Genomic DNA, 17,125 nt, shown 5'->3' with positions numbered 1-17,125 from the left:
GCGATGAGCAAAGGATAAGCCCATCACGATATGCGATGAAGCCTTACAAAACCCAATATATGAGTGGTTTCGCGCTACTCGACAACAAAATCTGTTGGGCCATCGAGATACGCGCCCCGTTAAGCAAACAAGGACACGTGTCCTACCACGTGTCAACACGTGGCACACATGACATGCCACGTGTCGTCACATAGCAGTCTCCGAATTAGCTGAGTCAACTCGCTACACGATAGCCTATCTTTTAAGCCATCGCAATATGCAATGAACTCTAAAATCACCTATAAAAAGGGGAGTCCGGATTTTTACTCATTCACACCAAAATACCCTCAAGACACACACGCACTTAACCTCGTAAATTGATCCATGGGCCCGAGTCCAAAAGTTCCGACGCTTTAAGCCCAATACGCAACGTAGAACAAAAGTGTTGCCCGATCAACCTTAAGCAGTAAACTCCAAGTACCTGTGTATAGTAGGGGTTCCACTTAAGTTATTTATATGGCTCAGACCATAGTGGGGGCTATAGTCCAAACCTTGATCAAATTTAATTATTACATAGCGTTTCATATACAGAGGTTATACTAAAAAAATATAGTCAAATTAATGTTTCTTCTTGGAAGAAACCCAGTATAGATATTTCTTCATGAAGAAGAAGCGTAATATATAATTGGTAAATAAACAAGAAGACTAAATATCTAAATGTTTTATAAGAACAAATGATCTGTTAAGGTCTAAAGCTATAAAAATTAGACTAAAGGTCCAAAGCTAAATTATTTGATCTAGATATTTATACATGGTTATTCTCGTACTATATGTATGAGGTAACAATCAGAAGCATAAATCAGTAACAGCCACTGATCATAAACAGAAAGGTTAATATGCCCTAAACTTTTACAAACTTTTTAAGAGTCAATATGTTTTCATAGGATCTATGAATCATTCTAACCTTGTGTTACAATAATAAGAAACAGACAGATATCATAAACACTTTATATAATCTGAGTGTAGAACATAACTCATGTAACACGTTTCATTTAGTTACTTTTCCTAGACGTTATATATAACGTAAACAAAGTACTTATCTTAGATATGATCTTAGATATTAGTAAAATTTAAGGTTACGCATATATTATGTGGTAGTATTAACCATGACCAAGTATTATATAAAATTTTGAAGTGAGGAAATTCTTTCTATGTTTTGGTTGACAAATGACAATGGACGTAGATAGTTTTTAGTAATTGAATTATCGAACTCTGAAAGTCGTCTTCTCGATTTCATTGTGACCACAACTAGATTTAACCTATCTAAAAATTGCTTTTTTGACTTGACTTTTAACCAAAAGACAACAATATACTTTTCCTCATAATTAAATTTATTTTGTTTCTTGGTGTACATTATACCTCAATCCCTTTCATATATAATCATATAGTAATATACAAGTACAGTAAGATTCCTATTCAGGTCAAAGTGACTTTCACTTAACAAATTAAAATCATAACAAGAACAAGGTTAACTTGTACACGAATGACTATATGTCCATCTTTAAGCTTTAATGCATGGGAGGCTTGACACATGAAGAAAATGCAAGCCTCGTGTATCACACAAAACAAAATCAAGAAATGTTGGATACATTCTAGCAAACGTTTATAATAAAAATGCAAATGAGACAAAACATCATTTTTACACTTTTTCCCGCATTTTTACGATCAACATGCGAATACCATTTAGTTATTTGTCTCTCATCATTCTCGTTTATTTGAAAAGAGTTTGTCATCGAGTTTCTTGCAATACATGTGTTTTGAGTTAATTTATTGTTTAGTTTCTTTCTTTCTAATAATATCTCATTATCCTCGATCATCACAACATGATTTATGTCAGAACTTAGTCATCGTTCTCGTCAAAATTTCTTGCTTTTACTTGTTGCTTAATTGTTTTTTATGATTTATATCTTTCAACATTAGAACAATCAAATAGTGCATACAAGTCATCAAGCACAAAATAAATACAATGTATTTACTTATTCGTATTGACAAGAGGTCAATTTCTACAATTAGTGTTGAATAACACTTTAGTGGATATTTTCACCACCTGCGATCATGTCACATAGTTTTTCAATGATCGTGGTGATTTTGTCAACCTTGGAAAAAAAAACCCAAACGCACAATGCAGTCCATCAACCCCACAATAGCCACTATAACAACGAGGTGGCCGATTTATTTCAACATATAATGAGCCATCAAGATACTAACGAAATTTGATACCACTTGATACAATATGAATATAAAAATGCTCGACACATTCTAACAAAGTAAATAGAAAAACTCAAATGGGAGAAATTTTCTTGTCATATTGATATAACTATTCTATTGATCGAAGCATTACTTTCGATCAAACTAAGCATGAAATATCTTACATATTGACGTGTGTGAATATATATATATATATATCAATACAAATTCCACACAAATCGGGTTTTAAAAATAGGTTTTCACCTACAACTAAACCACACACAAAAGACAAATGTACCTATCATTTGTAATAAATTGTCGGTAAGAACCAAATGCCAGTCCATGGAACGGTAATTTTCTAGTACTAAATCTTTGTAATAAAGAAATCTTGAATTGAATTTTTAACTACCTAAACTAGCATACAATGCAAACAAAGAAAGTAAAACACAGAATAATCAATCTAAAAGACTACCTAAACATGAATCCACTCCACTAACATGATAAAATAGCAATGACATGATAAAAATCATGAATCTAAAAATAAATACTAGACTACAATCAAGCAACCTAATACTAACAAGTAATCAACATGATGGGTTTTCAATCAAGTGATAAACATAGACAAACTTATTTGTCAAAACAACAAAGTCTCATAATCAAAGGAAAGATGGTATGAACAAACATTCTAACAACCTAAAATTACATTAAAAACTCATGAAATCCACATCAACTTACAACTCTTTAACTAGCAAGTCATCACCAAGTCAAGAAGTCAAAAATCATAGCAATACTCATTAATTTTCCAATATCAAGTGTTAGGTTTCATACTTGTCAATAATTTTACAACCAAGTTAATTTTCACTAGTCATTCCTAATATAGAGATGTAAACAAATCAAGCATGAGATTTCAAAGTTTACAAACAAACACTTAAAACATAGTTTTCCAACATGAATGTTTAAGCATTTATAAAACTTGCAAGGTCATTCAACTCTAACTAGCATGAAACCATAAATATCAACTCATAAGTTCAACACAATATTGAAAAAACACCAATTTACCAAAATCATGCATTGATAATATATCACATTAGTAAGAGTTTCAACATTGTCTAGATAGCAAGAGTATTTATCCCATAAGGCTTAATACAACTAAAATCAAACTAAAAACAAGCATACGAAACATGTTCAAGAACAAAGAAATGCAAACTATATTGAAGAATGGAATGATAAATCTTGTGGATGATGAAAGCCTTCAAACCCTCCTTGAAACACCCTCCACATTATGCATTAATTGAGAGAGAACTCTCTTGACTTTACCCACCAAAGTGAAGAGGAATAAGTGTTTATAAAGCTGGCTGGACAAAGTGCACGGTCGTGCACCGATATAGTAAGTTAGTGTTTTGCTTTCGGTTGACTAGATTTGCAGTTTCCACATCTGAAAAAAAAAAGTCTATGTGACATTTGGCACGACAGTTCCTGGCCATGGCACGATCGTGCGTCATCAATGAACATCAGCACAGGCTGCTGCACTACCCCGTGCATGATCGGGCCTGTCACGGTCGTGCCCGAAGACATGCACGGTCATGAAGTGTCTTGGTTCGGCACTAGCCAATGCACTGGCCCTTTTCTCAGCAACGCACGGTCGTGTCAGGTCTTGGTTCTGCACTATAGCGCATCGGCGTGGATTGGTCCTTTGCTTGGCAACACACAGCCTTTCCCGACACCCTGCACAGTCGTGCCGAGTCACTTGGCTCGACGCTGGCCCGTACATAGGCTTCTTGGCTCAACACGGTCATTCCACTCCTTAGCACGGTCATGCATATCTGGGCAGAATCATGTTTTTGTCCTAGAACGCCATCTTTTCATCTGTTCTGGGCCTGCAAATTCACAAATAACTCAAATAAGTACCAAATACAATGAATTTGCATGGAGTTTAAAATAAATATGAGGTTAATTTGATACTAGAAGATGTACACTTTGTCTTACATCACATATAGTAAAGAATATATATTATTTATAATTGGAGAATCTATACTTTTACAGTGAATCATGTAAAAATAATTTTCAAATTGAAAATATTCTGTTAATATTCATTCAATCGAATACATTATAGAGAAAACAAGAATGATAATACAAAATCTGTTATGAAAACAATGTACCATTTTTTATGTTGGATACCTTTATAATGGGGGGGGGGGGTGTTGTTGGAACCATGACAATGCTTCAATTTATGATTATTGTCCATGGTTAGTAGTTACATCTGTAGAAACTCTATCAGCAGTATCTCCGTTACTATTAATTATTAAAGGTTAAGTTAATAATGTTGATCAAATTATAGATTGTCATCTTAATTAGCATTGATCCAAATTACTTCTTATGAGTAGTAACTTTACCTCTAGTCATGCTTATTGTTGGGCGAGAAGTTATTTTATAGTAATTACCACGAGAAACATTTTCATACATTTTGTTATCAACCATGCAAATCCAAAGCTATTGCCAGAGCAAGAACTTTTCCACCGTGGGTTCCACTTGCTGATTGGGGCTTGGCAAGGGGCTCCACCCTTGGCGGCACAACCATCTTGATCCACATATCCATTGGTCTTGAATCTATTCGACACCCTTTGATTGATATAGACGTATACTATAACTTTAGCATGACATTAACATTATTTCTTTAACACCGTTTGGAACCACCTTCAATACCCGAATGAGATTTCTAGAAACCTGATGTCAACCATCTATATTAATTTAACGCTCTACGCCTAACTAACTCAAGTACAAAATCAAAGAGAAAACTGATCAATGTAGAAAACTCATGTTTCGAATCTTAAACCTTTACCATCATTCTTACGTCATATGTCAATGAGCTAGAAGACTAACAGAGTGACATTAAACTAAGGCGAAAACTAACACTATAAGCAATACTAGGTTATTGACCCGTGTACGACACGACTGGAAATATAGAAATTGCCAACTAAAGACATATTTAAGATGATAAAAGTTTGTTTCATATATTTTTTGAGAGAATTATTTGATATAATTGCAATTCATATTCACATGTAAACAAAGTACTTAAAACATAAACTTACTAAAAAAGAAAATTTATAGTCATTGTTTGGAAAAATAATTTAAAACTTTAAAAATTATAAATTTATAAACTGCTAAATATTTCCTTATAAATCATATTTGTTGTATTGCTTGTAACTTTACCTTGCTTATCCAAAATATGCATTTTAATACAATCTATACTCTTCACTCTAAATAAAGCAACATATAGTTGACCATAAGTAAAAACGGGTATCCCATATATATTCCAACTCTTGCTAGAGATATGCTTTGAGTGGTTACAATTATATCGCGTGCATCTCTTGTGTCACTAATATCACCAACGATTAACGCTGCAACTTAGAAGTTTTTGGCATGTTGTAAGTCCTTGCATCTTTTTGCCTTGTTCCAGTATACACAACTTTAAATCCATACTGGGATTGTTTTTAAAACAATCACTTACCATCTGGTATCCTTGAATCAAAGTATTTTGAGAATCTAACATTGTCTTCAAGTAATTGATTATTTCCTCATCTAACATTTCCGAACTTGATTTTGAGTCGATGCGTAAGAAAATGGTTATGTGTTAAAAATAATTTAATTAAATTACTCATAACTTAGATTGTTCATAAAAAAATTAAGAGAAATCTGCAATTTGCCTCCCTGGTTTATATCGTCGCTGGATGGAATAGCCACTGAAAAAGAATTTGCGGATAATGGACCACTGGATTTCTCAGGCGGGTTTTTTGACTCCCACCGCCGGTTGACCTTCCTTTGACCTGTTAAAAATTGTGAAATGACCCATTTACCCTTATATCTTCATCTTCATCATCTAACCCAGTATGTGTTCTTGGTGTAGACGACCGACCAAATCCTTCACCATTCATGATCCATCAAATTAATCCCACCAATCTTCAATTCAACCCTCACCATGACAAAACCCCAAAAACCCAAAAAAACCGAAGACATGGTTTTCTCTCTGGCGACTCGCCGGCCGGCCAAAAACCCAACAAAACCCGACATATACCAACAAACCATAACAATAACAATAACCCACCACAAACAACCCATAAAGACTCCACAATGTTATGTAAAGACGATGACGAAGACGAAGATCCAAAGGATTTCGGTGCCGCGGTGGCCGGAAAAACGAGATGGCCGGAATCCATGGCGGCGGTGGATGCCGTGGCGGTGGCGTGGTACCGGAGGTTAGGGTTTTTGATCGGAATGATTTATGGGTGCGGTGGTTGAATTATTGAAACGATTGGTGGTGGGATTTGAGAGATTTGAGGGTTTGAGTGATGAAATCTGGGTTTGAGGATCAAGTATGTTTAAGGTTGATGGTGATGAAGATGAGCTGATGATGACGATGATGATGATATGCTGTGATGAGCTCTTCTTTTTATCAATGTTAATATAATAATAATAGTAATAATATAATAATAATATTACGGGTGAATAGCATTAAGTAAAGATATTATTGGTGATAATGATCTGCTGTGATGATGATCTGATGCTTCTCTTGTTATTATTATTGTTATTATTATTATTACTATTATTATATTTATTATTTATTAGAAGAAGATTACTAAAATACCCTTAATATGTTGGTATTATTACATTAATACCAACAGTCAACTGACGGTGGGAGTTAAAAAAACCCGCCCGAGAAATCCAGTGGTCCATTATGCGTAAATTCTTTTTCAGTGGCTATTCCATCTAGCGACGATATAAACCAGGGAGGCAAGTTGCAGATTTCTCAAAAATAAAAATAATAAGATGCTTTAAAAATTCACCTTGAGTCGTTACAATTATGATATATAATACGTAAATTCAGTTATTTCATATAATAATCTTTATTTATGACTTTTTGTATAAGTTTTTGAAATATTTATACACTATTAATTCAAAGTGGCAACCCAAAATTTGGTGTGATTTAATTTAAAAATAAATCATTCATACCGATATTATTATATTACATTTTGTGTGTATAAAAATGATATTTAGAAGAAGAAAATGTTATCACAGATTTAAAATATAAATTTTCAACGACTAAGATTTGATTATAAAAAAACAAATTATCTTAAAATAAAAAAATAAATGTTCAACATGGGTTAGTAAATCAAAGAACGTTTACCACACAGGTGGAAAATATATAATGTGTTATATATATGTATATGTTTTATAATGAATTGTAAAAGGTTGTATTTTTAAAAATAATATAATTATCTATGAATTATAAGGTATTACAAGTTCAATCATCTTTATAACTTAAACCATGAATAAAAAAAACACATTAAGAAAAACATGCAAAATCTATTTAATTCATATGTTACATGCCTAAAAACTTTGAAACATTAAGAAAAACGTTCGAAAATATATGCTTTAATAGGTTATAGGTTAGTGACATGTGTACTACACGGAAGAAAGTTATATAAAAAACGTCAATTATAAATATATGTTGATATATTGAAATATATTATAAATTTTGTATTTATATGAATGAATAATTTGATATAAATGAAATTTTTTTGAAATGTATCAAAAAATGAAATGCTTATAAAGTCATGCCTAATAATTATAATATTATGAAACTGTTTCATTTTACTGAACTATTCACTAAACTTTCTTTGAGAATGATAAAAAATAATGCAAGCATTGTTATGATCCTTAAACTCTTATTGTTTTAGCCTATAACATTTAAATACAAAAATGGAAAATAATATAAAAAAGTCAATTGAATGTTTATGAATCAACTTGTTGACACCGTTACCTAAAAAGAAAAAATCAACCACAAAGTAAAAAATAAAATAAAATTAGAAATAAATATATATATATATATATGTGTGTGTGTGTGTGTGTGTGTGTGTGTGTCAAAATTTGAGAAATCTTAAAATGTAAAGCCCCGTTACCGGTGCCTCATATTTGGGCGTTGGATTTACTCATCAACATAGTTCAATTCATCAGAGTTAATAAAAACATACGCGGAATATAAAAACTTTCATAAACATTACATTAATCCATAACTTGTCTTAAAATAAACTTCTTGTCTTTCAAAATATCATAATATTAAACATAAACGTCTCGAGTCTTCCGATACCAGCCTCTTATTCAATGCCACGTGTTCCCCTCAAGCGATCTGTCTCATTCTACTCACCTGCGTGCATACTAAAAGTCAGCTACGCTGAGTGAGTTTTAGTTAATAACATAACATACTTTACATTCATACGCACTTACGTACTTTCATTCATACTTTCACATTTAAAATTCTACTTTACTTTATTCTATTTTGCCTCGGATATTATTAGGGTCTGGTCCTATTTCTGCCTTGGATATTATTAGGGTCTAGTCCCATTTCTGTCTCTAGATTATTAAAGGGCTCGGTCCCTTTTCTGCCTTGGATATTATTAGGGTCCAGTCTCTTTTCTGCCTCGAGATTATTAAAGGGCTCGGTCCCTTTTCTGCCTTGGATATTATTAGGGTCCAGTCCCTTTTCTACCTTTATATCTCTTGCATTCATTCATAACATACATACGTATCATTCATAGTTCATACATAACATTCACATTCATAATTATAACTTGGCAGTACGTGCAATATCCGAAGATCGTTCATGTACCGACAAGCAATCATTCATACATTATACATAGCATTCATATTCATAACTATAACTTGACAGTACGTGCAATATCCGAAGATCGTTCGCGTACCGACAAGCAATCATTCATACCGTTCACATATATCACATAGGGCATACACTTATCACTTAGGATAAGTGTATTAACAAATCACATCGAGTATGCACACAGCCCCGAAAACATAACAAGAAATGGGGCTAGAAACTCACCTGAATGCGGTTACGTTCACCGTTAATTGTAATCCCTTTCTTAAGCTGTGCACGACTAACTGAATAACAATTACACATATCAATTGAACTATCACTACCCATATCGCGCTTCTAGCTTAAATATTACCCTCAACGAATGGGGGTTCGGGGGCAGCGCCCCTGGCAGCGGGGTTCTAGGGGCGGCGGCCCCTAGCGGGGTCCAAGGGGCAGAGCCGCTAGCTGGGGTTAAGCTGCCAGGTCAGCTTGGAAAAATTTTATTTTCGTTAACTGTCTTAACGCATTTTCCATTAGGATTTTTAAGTTATTATTTTATTCACCTATTCATTCGTTACAGTGAATTAAGCCCAATTCATTAGCCCGATTCGTGGTCTAGTACTGGTTTACTTTTACTTAGCATTTTAAGCGAACTTATTAAGCGAACTTATCCGTGGCGAACTTGTAGCAGCGAAGTTAACCACAGGAGAACTTTCTTGTAGCGAAGTTAACCACGGGCGAACTTGCTTAAAGCGAAGTTAACCATGAGCGAACTTATGTCCAGCGAACTTAACGTCCGGCGTATTTATACGGCGAACTTATGCAGCGAACTTAGCTGCGGGCGAAGTTGCCCAGCAGCAGCCACTGTTTGATCTTAACCTCTCATAATCATCTCTGTTTCATCGTGAAATTCTGGGATATGATATTAACCAACCCGCGATCATTCCCATGGTCTTTTCAGGTAAAACTTGGCACGGAAAAGCATAAAGTTTGGATCTTTAGGCTTAAACGTTTAATACTAGGTCTAGGGTTTATTTTAAACGAGTCATATGCAGCCGTAAGTTTGTTAAGTTCGTTTCCAACATCAAGTTTGCTACTTTAATACTTGTTTATACCCGATCTACTCTAGGTTCAAGTTTCAAGGCCAACCCTTCATAAAAACGTAAACTTTTAAAGATAAAAGACATACCTTTACGTGTTTTAAGGTTACGGCTTAACTTGGTTTTGAACTTTAAGTCTTGTATCTATCTTGTATTACGAAAATCTATCAAGAATCGACGTTTGTTTAGCTTGGATCTCGCTTCTCTCTCGCGGCCATAGGTAGGGTGGTGTAGGTGTGTGTTTGGGGTGTGTAGAGATTATGGAAGATGGAAATGAGTGTTAGGGTTTTAGGATGGTTTAAGGGGGTATTTATATCCCTTAAAGCCCATGAACCTAAGGCCCATTACTCTTAAATCATTTTTAATTATCCAAGTCCATCATCCATCTTTATTTAATACCAATTAATTATTTAACACACGACACTTTAACGCAACTCTATTTATTTAATATTAAAATATTTAGGATGTTACATAAAATGATTTAATAATTTGATTAGTTTTAATTTGTCTGAAAGTATTAAAATCCAGTAACAATAATATTATATAAGATATTTATGAACGTATTAAAAGACAATTATTCAAATATTGATATTGATATGTAATTAAGGAAATAATTATTGCTAGTCAAAGAAGTTATTAAATTTATGTCATAATCATATTAATTATACATCTATATAGTAATAAATAACTATATAATTCTGGTAATGCGTTGAATAATTGACTGAAAGTTTAAAAGCTGCAATATAATTTGTTGGTCATTCAAAAAAATAACTACAATATAATAAAAATCTGTAAGACCTAAAAACAAAATATACATAATAACGCGATAATAGCCGAGTCACAAACTCCACATACTGACTCAAGTCACAAATCAGTTAGCTATGTAGTTTGAGAAATCTTTACTAAATAATTTAGATATAATTACAAAATTTAAAATCAAATCAGTTATTTAAAAAACTTCCAAATTTTACGGAAACAATTTTTGATTTTTGAAACATTAAATGGAGGGTTTATTCTAGGCATTAATTTTGACAATTATGGATAATTAAAAAATAATCAAATATAAAAAAATGGAAACCTTGATGAGATTGAAGATATGAACAACTTTATAGGTTTGTTGCAAGATTGGTCAAATTCCGTATTTAAAATGAGTTCAAATTTGTTATGAATATTAAGAGTAAATTAAGTGTATTATATATAAGAAAAAATAAATAAATGTATATTTTATTATAAATGAATTTTTAATTTAACTTTTGTTTTAGTTACATTCAATGACTTTTTAGTTAGATATATTAAACCTATATATATATTAACACAATTGAGTTTTATTGAACAAACTCTATTGTTTTCATATATAACAATCACTTCTATGATTTTCTTAACAATTAAATAATTCAAAAATTAATTAAATTAATCAATAACCCACAATTAATTCACATACTAAGATATTTAAATCATCTATAAACTATTTTTTAGCTAAAACCGAAAATTTTAATATTCAAATTTAAATTTCAAACTTAAACCGAAACTAACACAATGAATATTCAATTTTAATATTCAAATTTAGACCAAAACTAACAACATAATTAATTCATATCCTTACTAAATGTATTTACTTTAAATCTAAATCATAAAAATAAAAATCGTGTAATAACTATTGTCAAACCCTCAAGTATTAGATATCCAATTTTTAAAATTTCAAATTTCCACTACTTATTTGACCTCATCTTATACTTCGAAAACCATTTCAACATTCATTTCTATAAATTTGGTATTCCATATTTATTTGTTTATATCATCTTAGTCACTCTTCTGAAGCTGTTATAACTTATAACTACGACTTTGTATTCAAATTTCTATCGTTTTTTACTGTTTGTAAGTGAAATTCACATATTAATTTAATTATGTTGTCCTTATTTGGTCTTTGGTTGTTATGCAGACAGGTTAGCTTGGGAATTAGATGTATGCAAACTGGTTAGGTGAATGATTCATGTTAAAATTTCCGTATTGCCAGTTCTACTTAAATATATTTCTTTTGTTCCTGTTGTTGGTGTACCTTGATTCTTATTGTTGGTGTACCTTGAATGAAACTTAATTATTTGAATTGTTGGTATTATTTGTAGTTCATCTTATATATTGTACACATCTTGCTGTTGCTTAAGTAAGTCAGATCATGAAGTTTGACGACCATTCAGAGACTAGCTCGAGCCATGGTATGACCTGGTCACCAAATGCGTGTCCTGATTGATGTAAGATTTCTTGAAATTCATATTTACAGTTTTATTTTTATATGTTGAGAGCTCCCTCTATTCATATTTACAGTTTAAGAACCATTTGGAGACTAACTCTAGCCATTGTAGGACTAGGTCACCAAAGTTCCACCTGCTCCTTCCAAGATTCAATAGACATGTTGAAGGTTTTGAGATATGCGAAAATATTGTTGATTTATTTCCTTAACGAAATTATTATGATAATTATTCCGATTACATCCATTGATAATTCTTACTAATTTTTTTAATAGTTCAGTGTATCTAACATTAATTTATTATTAGTAATTTCAGTTATGGTCGTCCAACTTGGTAGATTGGCTAATTGCATGGAAAAAATATTTGATGGAGATTAGGTTGATTATGTTTGTTTTGGTCATTACGAATGTATTTTAGTTGTTAATTTTCTATCATTTTTTATTTTATGTAGCTTAGACAATTCATGTAAATTAATTCATTTTTATATGAACAACAATATATATTTTCTGTGTTAAAATTTTTGAATCTTATCTTGAAAGTTTTAACAATTAGTTATTGAACATCCAAAAAAATGAAACATTTTTTTATAATAATATTTACAATTATTTATTTATGTTTTTAAAATTCAAAGCTGACTACTATTGCAACAATCTTTTGTAGTTTTTAGTAGCATTCAACCTCAACAAACTTTCCATCTTTTATATTTCACCAAATTTTAATTGACATAAATGACAAATTTAATGTCGCAGGAAATTTTAAATAATTTGCTTTTGATGATACTCGAAAGTTAATAAGTTTTGTATTAAAAACTTACTTATTTCAAATTTACATTTAAAAAATCTTAGATATTTACTATAATTATTTATTTATTTAAAATATTCATCATCTTTAATTTTACTGATACATTCAAATCATTTATACATTAATTTATTTTTGTTTTTAAGAACCGAATTTGATCACTCTTTTTTAGTTTTAATATTTTTCGATCTCAATAAACTTCACATTTTTTATGTTTGATCAATTTTTAATTAGGCATAAATGTCAAGAATTACCGATTCGTATAAATTATTCCGGTCAAATTAAAAAAAAAACTAATAAACTAAACAGAAAATAAAAACTTTCCAACTTTTATATTTGACCAATTTTTAATTACACATAAATGTCAAGATTAATGTATAAAATTGAAAAAAGAATTATCTAATGAATTTATTGTTAAATAAGGTAATGATGCTAAAGTGTTGACGATAATTAAAAAAATTAATAGTATATTGTTTAGTTATTGAATTTTCAAGAAAAATGGAAAGTTATTTATATAATATTTACATTTATTTATTTTTGTTTTTACAAAACTAAAATTGACGACTTTTGCAACAATCTTTTGTAGTTCTTAATAGTACTCAATGTCATCAAACTTTCCATCTTTTATATTTAACCAATTTTTAATTACTCATAAATATCAAGATTAATGTATACAATTGAAAAAAGAATTATATAATGAAATTGATTTTAAATAAAGTAATAATGTTAAAGAGTTTGAAACATAATTTACTGTAGATTGCAATCACTTTAGTTAAATTTTAATTAGGGAATGACCTCTATATAATAAAATTAAAATTAACCGGTTTAATTTTAATTATCTATATATTATTTTAATTATACTTAATTAGTGAAATTAGTAGAATAAAACTTTATTACTTCGATTTAACTTAATATATTTAACTAAAAAGTCTTTGAATCGAAATAAAAAAAGTATATTTACAAAATAATTTATAATAAAATATACCTTTTTATTTATTAATATTAAAATAAAACTCATAATACCTTAAGACTTTAATTGTATATTTAATAAGGCTGCTATGGTTTATTTTGTTTTTTAGATTGTGAAGCAAAATGACCTTTTTTTTTGTGAAATGTCGGAGAAGTTGATGGTGGGCTAATATGATTATAACATGTTCATGTCTTCGTTCGGGTTTTTAATTTTGGTGTATAGTAAGTTTGTGTAAGTATTAACTTCTTATGTACACAAGTTAAGTGCTTAGTATTTTGTTACAAACTTATGTTAACTATTTGTGTTGGTTTAAAATGTTAGTTATGAAATTTTTTGGTTGTTTATATGTTTTCAACCCATGCCTAACATGGGCTACTATTCTAGAAATATATTGGTGAATTAGATACTTTTACATAAATGAATTTCTGATCATTTATGTCGATTCAAGTTAGCCTATAGTCTACATATACAGAAGAGTAAGTTGTGTTATTGTTGTTTCCTATGTAATATTTTTTATTTCCATGTCTTTAATATCTTTATGAACACCAAATATAAATAACCTACAATTGTCACTAAAGTTAATAGTATTTGGTTTCCAAGTTTTCTAATTTTTCTGTTTTATGTATTAAAATCATTCATTAAGTCAGCAAAACTGAAAACATCATGCTCTATAAAATTATGTTTTTATATTATGTTGTTCATCTTTTTCATATGCTAACCATATTATATTATATTATATTATATTATAAATTTGTTCAAAATTAAAGGAAATAGAATTTCTGGGGTCAATCAACGTCTTCCAATAAGAGAAGTTATTCAAACGGTTAGTCATTTTAATATTTTTTTAGTTACCCTTTAAATGTTTTTTAAGAATGCATTTTTTAAACGTGCAGCTTCAACGCCAAGAGCACTTCTCATTAGCATTTTGAACGGTAACGTTTTATTTTAAACGTGTTAATACACTATATTGTATTAATATAATTTTTTTATTAACTAAAATATAGTAAATAAAATTAATATGTTATTAACTAAAAATTAGACACTTGTAACAGAAAAATATAAATGATTTTTAATATATTTATTATTAACTACATTATACTTTTTTGATAAACAATGTTTTAATAACATTGAATGTATGTTTACACATTTCTTTTTTCTATTTTTTTAGAAATGATACGAAACATAATTTTTAGTTATCTAATACTATTTTATTTTCTTAAAAACCAATTAAATTATGTGTTTGAATTAAGATGTGTATACGAATCAGTTTATGTTAATTAGAGACGCAAATATATTTATCCATTGGTTTACTCAATTCATATTGTTTTCATACTTAGCAACAAAATTCACAAATTTAGTTGTGGACCATATAATAAAAACAGTTTTTTGGTTTTTAAGTAAGATCATACAAACTATTTTTTTATATTTTAATTTGAACTAAAACTTTCATAAACACATTATGCTAAATAAAATCAAAAAGACCGAAACTGTTTTGACTCATAGATTGGTTCTAAAAGTCGGTGTGCCAATAATGTTACTAAGCAATAAGAATCAGAATAATGGTCTGTGTAATGAAACTAAATAGCGAGTAATTAATTTGGGTAAGTGTTTTGTTGAAGTAAAAGTTATTTCAGTACTGGTTATCGCACTTATATAATTCGTTGTGGTCTAACACCTTCATATAAGAAACTTTCGTTTAAATTGAAGAGAAGGTAGTTTTTTCCAGTTGTAGTCTGTTTTGCAATGAACATTAACAAAAGTCAAGGTTAATCTCTAGTAAGAGTTGACATATATTTCAAAGACCCGATGTTTATACATAGACAACTTTATGTAGATTTATCAAGAGCGAGGAGTGGTGTTAAAATTCTTATATTAAACAAGAAAGACAAAATTACAAATAAAGAATAAATATGGTTTATAAGAATGTCTTTTTTGTAGCTTATAAATTTTACATTTTTAACCTTTGATTATGTTTTCAAATATTGTAATTTGAATGTTATTTGAGTTTATCTTTGTGTTCACAATCATTTATTTTCGTACCAATATCATTTACAACTTTAAGTATGTTGTCGTCCCGAATAACATATAACAACTTATGTTGTCCTTTCAAATGACATGTGTTTGTTCGAAAATATCAATATTTCCACCCGTGTCGTACACGGGTTAATAACCTAGTTGAAACAATAAAGTTGTATTCTACTAATTTTACTAAATAATGTAGACATAATTGCAAAATTTAAAATTAAATTGGTTAATAAGAAAACTTTCAAAAAATTATGAAAAGGTTTTTGACTTTTGAAACATTAAAATGAGGGTTTATTTTAGACATTAACTTTGACATTTAGAGATAATAAAAAAATTATCAAATATAAAATATGGAAGTTGAGATTGAAGAGTTTGGAAACATTTAAAGGTTTGTTGCAAAATTGGCCAAAATGTGTTTAAATTTGTTATAAATATGAATAAATTAAGGGTATTATATGAAAACATAAATAAATAGAAGTTGGTAATAAACTGGAAAATAAGTTATGTAAAAAGAAAAATAAAATTAATAAACAGGTTAACAATTGATAGAAGTTTTAAGATTAGATTCACACATGTTAACAGTCAAAATAAAGATTGATCATATAAAGATAATATAATGTATATGAACTCTGTAACCTACATATATACATAAATAATCGTAACTTAATACCCATTCTTGTACAAAAACAAAGCCATTTTCCAGCAAATATTCCGGATTAAGTTTAAAATAGCTAATTGCCTGTAAGGAATAACAATGCACTCTAGTGATTAAGTTTTGTTAATTGAATGAAGAATAATAATCCACAATATATAGAATACATCAAACATCTTCTATTAAGAGTAATAACTTTTGTTATATGTCTATGCTATATTGTTCTAGTGTTCCATAAACATTTTAAATAGATAAACACTACAAATATTAAAGAGAAAACATAAACAACATACCTTGCAGTATCGAATAAGTAAAATATCAATTAACTTGAGACGTCATAATATAATAGAAAATGAGCATTGGAACAGTGTATACAGAAACTTCAATATTGTGTATGAGTGAATATAATCTTCCTTATTATAAGAAATACAATTCCAGAATGATTAATTCAATAAACCAAGA

Source organism: Bidens hawaiensis, unplaced genomic scaffold (assembly GCF_021521415.1).
Source record: "Bidens hawaiensis isolate Kalapana, Puna unplaced genomic scaffold, B.hawaiensis_p1.1 tig00042269_1, whole genome shotgun sequence".
Lineage (NCBI taxonomy): Eukaryota > Viridiplantae > Streptophyta > Magnoliopsida > Asterales > Asteraceae > Bidens > Bidens hawaiensis.
This window is presented reverse-complemented; position numbering follows the sequence as displayed.